Here is a 10,494-nt window from a genome sequence, read left to right on the forward strand (position 1 = left end):
TATGAGGGTTAAAAGATTGCCATCTTGACCAATTTGGGACAATTAACGCGCAATATAATCCGCGCTATTAACGCCTAAGCGAGATTTAATCCGTCTTATAAATCGTTCCAAATTGGTTGAACGAAGCTTATTTACCATAATTGATTTGTTACAAGGAACGAAATCTATCTTTTTGTACTTTATTTGGCGTGTGGGGGGATGATTTTCATAAAAAATTTCAAATAAAAAAAAAAATTCATTTTATTTTATTTAATTTTTTTATGTATTACTGCTGCTCAATAAACCTTAAAAGGCAGTCGGAACATTCAGGGCTTCGCCCTGATACGAGTAGTCTTGTTATTGATTTATTGTCTGTGATTTTTCGCTTGCGGCTTGTTTTTTAAACAAGAACTAGACTTTTTCCTTCAATTAGTTTTCTTTGTCCTTGCGATAAGCAATGGTATTGCAATCGGGTGCTAGTTTGTAAATAACGTTGTTCCTCGATCTGGAGTTTTAGAGGTCTACAGTTTCACCCAAGTTTCTTTTTTAACAGGGTCTAGAATTACTGTTTTTGGACTTAGGGAGTAACTGGGTCTGCAACTGAAAAAACGTTCTGATAAAAATTGATTTTTTTTCGGCTTATTGATTTCTTCCTAATATTTGTCGGCTGATTTACTTGGTGCTTTTTTAGTAACTTTCAATTCATTTTTGATGAACCTATATATTTAATTGGTTTTTCGTTTGTATGTACGCTAAAGTTTTCGGTTTGTTTGTAATGTGCAAGTATTTTTGTTCCAGTTTTTTTGGTCTTTTTTGCAATTTTAGTATTTTTTTTTTCGACAAAACGATGCTTTGATGGTTTATTTTCTTAAATTTTTGCTGCGTCGAAATTGGTACGAAGCTCAGCTGTGTGCAAATTTGTAGCAACTAAATTATGGAGCCTCAGAAAAACTTCCAGGCACATTTGCACTTCGTCTAGCGGTAAGGCACTTGCTTCTGGATCCTAAGGTCTAGAATTTGAAACCTGGTGGGACTTTTTTCAATCATGAATGAAATACGAATTCTTCAATATGTATGATTGAAATTGATTTTTTTAATTGAAAACTTGGGTTGTCGAAATTTTATTCGTCTTCTTACTTTTTGTGGAATAAATTTCAATTGTAGCATAAAGTTTTTTAATCTGAAGAAAAATCAATGGCAAGGAAACTAAAGCATTGATTTTTCTTATGATTAAAACTGTTTATAGTACAATTGAAATTCGTTCTGTGTTTTGTAAATTTACCGACTCTGATTTTGGGCAAGTGACTTTTTCCGCTGAAATGGTTTCGGATAATTTTTATCGGCCTAATCATTTTATGCGACATTTGATGAGCAAAAATAGATGGTTTTGCTTTTGTAGGCTTCAAGAGGGGTGGGGAATGGAAATTGAGATTTAAAGTTTAAGAATTCAAAGTATTCCATGACAGCTATATTTCTTAAGAGCTACGGGCTTGTTCGTAAGTAACGTTGGCTAAATGGTTGCTTAGTTAATGGCATTTTGTTTTTTGCTGTTGTGTTTTTCGACTGTCCGTCCCTGAAATTAAACGGAGTGCTTGGTTGATATTTGTCAGTTTTTTGCTTGGTGTAGTGGTTTGATTTTCGATTCGGAAGCTTGCAATGCTATGCGTGTTTTTCTTGTATCGTAAGTGCTGCGAAGCTACGCTTTGCCTCAGTTATAATTTTTTTGTTTTTTATTTTTTATTTTTCCTTTTTAAAAGGCTTCTGAGCTTGAATAGTTTCGGCTGATGTTTTATTGATTTTTTGCTTTAAAAAGGTCACTTGAAGCGAACAGTTACTTCAATCGCGTTTGCGCTTTAGTTGGTTGATGTTGTTTTTTGTTAATTTTTTCGCTACTCGGCTTGTATTTTTTGTCCAGCTGACGTACTAGGGAACGTAAGATGTTCAATTTTTTTTCCAAATGTCTTATGAATTTTTTTCTTTTGAATGGTCGTCTACCCGAGTGTTGTCTGCTTAGTAACCGCTTGATAAATTTTGTTGCATTACAAATGTAACACTGCCAATTGTGTTTCTGAAGGTTTCCGTTTTCAGACCATCGTGTGTGTTCTCAATTTGAGTCAATTTAATTTCTGTTGCACGGTTTGTTTTTATATGTTGGGCGTTTCATAGTTAAATTTTTAAAAGTTTCTTTTTAGTTTGCCTTCTTTAAGATAAGAACATATAAGTTAAAAATATGGTGGAAAAATTTAGTTTGAAGTGGACATTCTTTTATGAAGATATCAGACTTAAATGTCAATGTCAATGAACGTAGTGATGACACTTAATTACGCCATGTTTTTTTCTGGAAAAAATCTTCAAAAAATTTCACGCTATATTTATGTTTTTTTCGTGGTTTGACTTTCAATTTAAATTCATTTGATTAAAGAATTGCCAATAGCGCTATCTAATTGCGAAAGTGGAAATGGAGCAAAGAATCCTAGTGGAATGAAAAAATTACCAAGTATCAATTTTGCTGGAAGCTGAGTTTTCAAATATGCCTCAATGATTAAGGTTCCGGATTTTCAAAGAGCTTTCGTAACATCTTTTTTTCCCGAAATTCGAAAACTGATTTTTTCAAGAGTTCTTTTTGGATGCGTTCATTGAAACTTTCCAAGTGTCTGTTGGCAATGTTTTAAGTTTTTTGTGCGATTTTCAATCCAATAACATGAAATGTACATAGCCCACCATTTCCTAGAATTTGTTTGATTGTGTTTTTTTTTAAATTGATATTTCAATTTTTACCGCTTCTGTTCTTCGATTAAATCAGCTTCAAATCAGATTGAATGGTTTGATTTGAGTCTTTTTAAAGCTCTTTCGGTCTTGATTCAAAAAGTTGAACAATTTTTGTCAGTGTCCATGCATAATAGTCTGAGCAGATAATTTTTTTTTGTTCCGACTACTGAAAGTGGGGAAGCACTTAATATTTGTGTGTGTTTTAGTTTTTCTTTGTCTTCCACGCAAAAGCAGGTACCATAAACAATCGTTTCAAAAGTTTGAGTGATTTATCATATTTACACTAGCAATCAGCTTGGTGTATTATTACGATCCTCATTTTTTCTGACCTAATTCGCAAATAAAAGTGTTATGTGTGTGAGACTGTTTACACAAGCAAAGCGAAGTGTTTTATGACGAACTCTCTTTTTTTTCCAACCTAAGTCGCAAATAAAAGTGCTCATTAGTGGCACTTTTAGTATATTTCAATTTCATCATATTTAAGCGTATTTAAGCATAGATAATTTAAAAGCATATAGTGCTGGTTAATTTTTGGCTAGTGTAAGATCCTGTTTGAAAACAACAGGTGTTATGAAAATGTATGGGATTTGTTAATTTTTTTTTGCGAACTACTGAATCAATTTTCAAAGCAATGGTGTCATTGGAAAAGCTGGCTGCTATTCTTTGTGCCTGCATATTTTGCTAGTCTCTTTTCAGTTCACACCACGTTCTACGGCTTTCGAAAGTTTTAGTAGGGGGATTTTTGACTTATTTGATTTTGAATTTGTTCATTTTCTCAAGTACTAATTGCATAGATCTGAGATGAATGTTTAAACTAAAGAACTTATCATTGGGATCTCTTTTTCTCAAGCGGCTGTTCTCTAAATTCGGAAGAAAAAAGTTATGGCCTCAAACAAGGCAGTTTTTTGACATTTTGGTCTATTTTTAAGTTTTTTTGATATTTCTCAAAAACTACTCTACCAAATCGGAGAATAAGAGTTCAACCAGAAGAAAAAGCGTGGTTCGCAAATTTTCCCTGCGCAAGCGGTTATGCCCTGCATTTTGAAAAAATGTGGCCTTAGAAAATGTACAATTTTGGAAACTTCTTTTTTTTCTTCAAATCTGCTGATTCTGAGTTTGATATTTCATTCAAGCTAACATCGTGCTTGGATTTTTCCTGTGTATTCTGTTTCGCCTGATTTCTTTTGTAGAAAAGCCGATATGGAGATCGGAAAAATCCAGTTCAAACCGTTTTTTTCTAAAGAAATTTCATCACTGTTCTCGAAAGCTACCAGCTAAAGCCGATATTAAGGATTCAATCTAAAAATCAGGGTGTGATAATCTTCTCTGCATACGAGACTATTCCCATGCTTTTATAGCGAAAGTTTTGTGAATTTAGGAAAAGCAACTTTTTCAATTTTTGATCGTCTTTTGGAATCTTTCAATTTTTTTTTTCAAAAACTACCCAGCCAAATCTGAGATAAAAAATTCAGTTGAAAGATCGATTAGTAGTTTTTTTCTTTAAATATGCAGCTAATCCACTACTTTAGTTGAAAAGTCACTAGGTTTTTGCGTTAAGTCCCTTTTTGAAACTTTCAAAATTAGGCATTTCGTATCAGTACAAAATATGATCAAAATATTAAAACATGTGAATCTAGCATAAGCTGGGCATTGAGTTTTTTGTCCAAGCGTCTGTAATCCTAATCAACCGGTAGGAAATTCAAATGCTAATCAACCGGTAGGAGATCCAAATCTGGAACATTGAAATCCTAATCAACCGGTAGAAGATCCAAATCCGGAACATTGAAATAGTTAGTTTTTTTGGTCGGGTTTTTCCTGCATCGCATTGGCAATTTGAAAGAAACTGCAGCAACTTTATTGTTGGCTAGTGTTAGTAAAATTACAAGCGGCCATGAAGCAGTTGTGAGAACGTGTTACTCCCAAGCCTTGTCAAAAATTTCTCAAGGTGTCTTTTTAACCTTTTCCTTATTTCACTTTGTTTTGCCTGTTTAGAGATCTTTTTTGCATTTTCCTCGCTTGTGTTTGCGGAGTGCAGCTTCGCCTTTGTGTAAACTCTAGGTAGCAGGTTTGACTCTCAGGTTTAGCCTCATTTTTTGCTCACTTGAGGCTTATATATACTTCTTATTACACCTTATAGAGCTGCTTTTTGTCGTGTTCTTGCTAGTACTTGCGAAGCGAATTTTGGTCTCTGTGTTAAAGCCTTTGCAGTCGTGATTCCAACCCTATTAAAATATTTCCAAAACATTTTTTCAGTGTAGAGAAAAACTAGTTTCAAATTTTTCGTCCACTTTCGCGCGAATAATGCGAGCGAGCAGGCCTATAATACGGAAGTAAGATATAAAAACTTTGTTTTAATCCATGTGTTTAAGTTTTTGAAGCTTTTTTGCCCCCTTTTTGACTAAAAAAACGTTAAAAAAAATCTACAACAAATTTGAAAAACAATATACAATAAATTGTTGTAAAATTTTGATAAAAATTGTTGTTAAATTTGTGTTTTGTACTCCTACTATCGAATTTACTCACTTTTTAGTCTTTCGTTCAGATCTTCTATTGGCCGAACTAATCAAAAACAAGACAGCTTGCAAAAAATGTATTTTTTTTGTGGTCGGAGTTTTCGGTGCTTTTTGCGCATCAACCTGCTATCGCTGTTTTAATTTTGTTTTTAATGGTTTATGCTTTTATTACGGTATATAAAACATTTGTTTGAAGTGGATTGCAAATAGTGACCAAACTGGAATTTCTTAACTTTATTTCACTGCCAAGTTAAGGTTGACAATTCTTGAACTTCGAGACAAGCATTGGAAAAGTTTTCGCAGGTTTTCAGAATTCTGTCTCATTTTCACTTCCTTTCCTTATTTTGTATATCTGTATTTTTGAATAATTTGTTTTGTTTGAGTGGTCTTACTTTTACCCCTGCGATAAACATGTTGTTGCACTCGGGTAAAAGACGACTTGTTCACTTGAACATTTTTTTTTAAATTCAAGTATCTTTCTGCGCATTTGTAGCAGTGGTAATAGCATACTTTCGTCAGGAATAAATAATCCCTCAAATTGCAAAGCAGACACAAAAAATAAAGGATACCAAGAGATAATGGTTTTTGATTGGAAAATACAACTCGAAAAGTACAACTTACACGCGACTTAAAAGACGATACAATTCTTTACCAAGGAATTAGACTACCTTGCAAAAATGACCAAGGATATTGCGATCCTACAACACGCACACAAGCAACCATTGTTATTTTATCGAATCTTTTATCGAATCAATTCTTTTTATCGAATCAATGTTTTATCGAATCAATTCTATATGAAGATGTAAACCCTGACCAAATCAGAACTACAAACCACAAATTAAGAAACATCCACAATATAGAAAATAAATTAACACGATTTCAAGTATATCCAGAAACAGAACTTGCATGTAAATACAACAAACCAATTTATAAAACACAGTATTCAGAAATTCGTGTCGAATACGAAAATGGTTTCGACATGAATACAGGACATTTAATCGTAAAGCCGATGGCCACATCTCGCTCATTTACTGACGAAAATTGCATACTTTGAAGTTTTCGCCTATTTTAGACTATCGTCTCTCTGCTCATTTTTGTCGGCTTAGTTCCTGCAGAACTGACTTTTTTTCGTTGAATCGTTGAGCTTTTTTCTTACATTGCGAATACTATTTGTAAATATGTATTTTGTGCAGGTGATTGAGCTCCAAGATTTTTCGGATATAAACAGCTTTTTTTTCCATTAAACGATTTGAATGTTTTTTTTGTTTAGTTTTCGATTTGTCGATTCATTTACACGTAATCATAGTCATTCATTTATTTATCGGGTAGTAGCTGAAGTCGGGTTTTTCTGAGGACAAAGTTCAGCTTGATAATTTAGTTTTGCGCTTGTCGGATTTTTGTTTGATCTCTGTTTTCAAAAAAGCAACGAGGCCCTTTTGATAAAGTTTGCGATTGATTTGTGTTAGCTGAAAGAGAGCCAAAAAATGACTTTTTAAATGCTGAGATCAAAGATAGCGCTCCTTTGAACCAAGTTGAAAAACAGTTTCCACAACGGATACAAAAAATCGAGGTACAAAGAATTGCTGTTTAAAGATTCTAGATTAAAACGAGGAAAATCAACAACTTAGGCAAATCTACATTTTTTCAAAAAACTTCTTTTTTTTCCAAATCAATATTTTTACGTGCTGTGAGTGAGACTTTTTCGAACGCATATAACATAATAAGTTAGATATGATCGACAAAGTTGTCTTCGAGAAATGAAAACAAACGCAAAAAAGAAAACGCGGTTAGCGAGCTTTATCAAATTGGAAAGTAGACTTTTTTCGGGTTAACAACTAGCTTAACAAAATCAGTTAAATCAATTGCTGCTATGCTACTGACATTCAAATTTAACTACCGTGTGCAATGTTTGTTACTGGGAAGTTTTCAGAATTAAATTGATTTTTTTGTCTCCATGGATTTTTGTCGGCGTACTTGCCAGAAGTATTGAATTGCTTGCTTCATAATAAATTCAAATACAAGGTGAGGTTTTGGGATCTATTAGTGGGAAGCGACTCTGCATGATCAACTAGGCCGTATTTGTTTGCTCTAAAAGTTATGGGCCCTCGGAAAAATTTGGTTGTTTTACTGATTTTCGATTCTTTTTGATCTTTCTCGAAAATTGCCCGCCCAAATCTGAAATTTTTGATTTAATCCAAAGAAAGGTTTGTGGAAAATTCTCTACGGCCAATTTTTTTAAACAAAAAGATTAACTTAGCTACGGCCAATTTTGTTTTGTACAAAAGGCCTTCGGAAAAGTTCAAATGTTTCTTTTTTTTTGACCGTTTTGTGAAGTTTTGAATGGTTCTCATAAACCATTCCCAAAACTGAGTTTTGGGTTCAATCGAAACAACCCTATGTGGGAAGCGACCCTGCATAATCAACTATGCCCAATTTTTTACTTAAAAGTTTGGGTACCTTGGAAAAGACTATTTTTTTTTCACCGTTTTGTTTCGAAACTTTTTCACTTTTCTCTTTCACTTTTCTTGCGATAAGCAGGGTATTGCAATCGGGTACTACACTTTTTTCCCGTAAATAACTTTTTCCATAGACTTCAGCGTGCATGCAATGCACGACATGCACGCAGTATGTGCATCTATGTGGTCTATTACTCCCACTGTGCATCCTTGTTTGTGTTTTTCCAAAAAATTACTTGATTTTTTTTTGAATTTTCGACTTCGTCGCTTTCGGTTTATTTTTTGTCGGCTTAGTTTTGCTTTGTTTTTACCATCCAACTACATCGCTTATTTGAATTTTAGTTTTTTTCTACTTTATAGTTACTATTAGTTGATTAACCTCTACAGTTTGTTTGTAATTTTTCAACCTTGACATTCTATGTATTTCTTTTTTGTTTTTTTTTTTCGCTGAAAATTTTTCCCACATGATTTTGGCTTATTTTTTATTGGCTTGGCGACCTAATTTTGAGTCGTTTCAATGAAAACATAATTTTTTATGCTCTCCTGGATTGCACAAATGGCAAAATAGCTTGACAAAAACTTTAGTTTTCATGACAACAATTTTTTCATGACAACAATTTTTTCATGACAACGGCTTCGTTTTTTCATAAGTTATTTTTTTTTCCTGCGTGATTGCTTTTGGTTTATATTATATCGCTTATCGTTCTCATATCACGTCTTTCGACGAACGAGAAAAGTACGCGTGAGCGTGTCGGTGTAACAAGGGTGAGGGGGCTTAAAAACGTCTTGATTTTTTGGAATTTTTTCGGCTTTTTTATTTTGCATTTTCTGGGCTTAATTGGTTTTGGTCTATATTATATCGACTTAGTTGTCTAAAATCAACGTAAAGGGTTTCGTCCAAGGTATTTTTTGGCTTTTTTTTTGCCGCTGGGTAAGTTATCTTCGATAGAATTTCACATGATATTGTCTCGGCATGTGTTTGTTTCAAAACTAGCCTTATTCATTATAGATATAGTGTTTGACATTCTTTTTTTTTATTGCGCTGTATCGCATGTGGTGCGAAGCTTAGCTTCACCTTTGTGTCGAAAATTGCCCTCTGTAATCTGATTTTTTGCGCTCCATTGAAATACAGGTTCTGTTAATCTCTTCTGTATAAGCGGCAACGCCTAATTATTTTTTTACAATTAAAGCTATGATTCTCGGAAGAATAAAATTGTTATTTGATGTCATAGGTTGAATCAAGTTAACAGGCTTTTTAAAGCCTACATTATTGTTAGCTAGGCCCAAAACTACTTTTCTCTAAGACTACTCTCCCACATCTGAAGTTTTAGTTTCAATCAAATCCTTTGCATAAACTACTTTGCACAAATTTTGTTACACGAAAAGTTATGGCTTTTTTACCGTTTTTTCAAAGTTTTTTGATTTTTTTTTTCGAAAACATAAAATGGGATTTTGTTTAGAATGGATAGAGTCGAGTTTAGATAGCAGCCCTTCATCAGCGGCTTACACAAAAAATGATGGCTCTCGGAAAAGTCAGTTTTTGGTTTTTTTTACCGCTTTTGAAATTATTTGGTTTTTCTGAAAAAACTATCATCACAATTTAAATTTTTTTGAATCAATAGAATTCCCACGTTGAGTGAATCTCTTCTGCATAAGCAGCTGCACCCAATTTACACAACTCGAAAATGTCAAAATTTAGATTTGTTGACTATTTTTCGGAAAGTTTTCGCTTTTTCTCAATAACTACCCTGCCAAATCTGGGTTTTTGAGTTCAACGGAAATCACAGGTTGAGTGAATTACTTCGCAATAAGCGGCTACCCCCAATTATTTTAAACAAAAAGCTATGTTCCTCGAAAATGTCAAAACTTTGATTTGTTGACTGTTCTTCGGAAACTTTTTGTCTTTTGTAAATAAGTACCCTCTCATATCTGTGTTTTTTGGTTCAACGGAAATCACAGGTTTAGTGAATTTCTTTTGCATAAGAGGCTAAGCCCAAATTTTTAACACTTAGAGCTATGATTCTCGAAAATGTTTTTTGACTGTTCTTAATAACTATCCTGCAAAATATAATATCAAGATTTAACCGAAACAACAGGTTGTTGGAAGCCTACCTTTAGAGCTGGCTACGCACAACTTTTGTCGAAAAAGGTTTTGAAAGTTTTGAATCTTGAACGTTTTTGGAAACTTTTTGGTTTTTCTCGAAAATCACTGTCAATTCTCATGTTAAGTGTTCAATCGAGAAACCCAGTTTTGGGAATCATCTCTGTTTAAGCGGCCAGGACCTATTTTTGTGCAGAAAAAAAGTTATGGATTTCAGAAAGTCCCGGTTTTCAACTGATAGTTTTTTGAAATTTCTTAAAAACTACCCTATCAAATCTGAGATGAAGGGTTCAATCGAAAAAACCGGTTGCAAGAATTTTCCAACAGAGTCTGCGAATCCTTTTTTTGCAAGAAAACTTATGTTGTTGGGAAATTTTCAATATCCTCTCATTTTACATACTCTCTCAATATACTCCTCTCATTTTTATTTAGCAGAGAAACAACGAAGATTAGCTTCGCTCTATAAATTAACTCAGTCTGGAATGTGGAAATTAAGAGAAACAGACTAGCTAAAACAGCCTGGATAGCCTTTCATAGATCATCTGCGAATCGCAGAAACCACAATTATTATTACAATAGCTGCATCGGAGATGAAAAGAAACTTCTTTTTAGTTTGTCCGTCGTCAACTAAAAGCTGATCAGTTTTTCGATATTATAGTCAGCGAAACTTGCCATT

General features: G+C 33.6%; 1 protein-coding gene across 1 annotated transcript in view; it reads right to left on the minus strand.

Moving 5' to 3' along the window:
* LOC134844621 (huntingtin-interacting protein 1-like) overlaps nucleotides 1–10,494 on the minus strand; it is a 477,037-nt gene that overhangs the window by 205,222 nt on the left and 261,321 nt on the right. The gene's annotated exons all lie outside the window — the stretch shown is intronic.

Source organism: Symsagittifera roscoffensis, chromosome 1 (genome assembly GCF_963678635.1).
Source record: "Symsagittifera roscoffensis chromosome 1, txSymRosc1.1, whole genome shotgun sequence".
Taxonomy (NCBI): Eukaryota; Metazoa; Xenacoelomorpha; order Acoela; family Convolutidae; genus Symsagittifera; species Symsagittifera roscoffensis.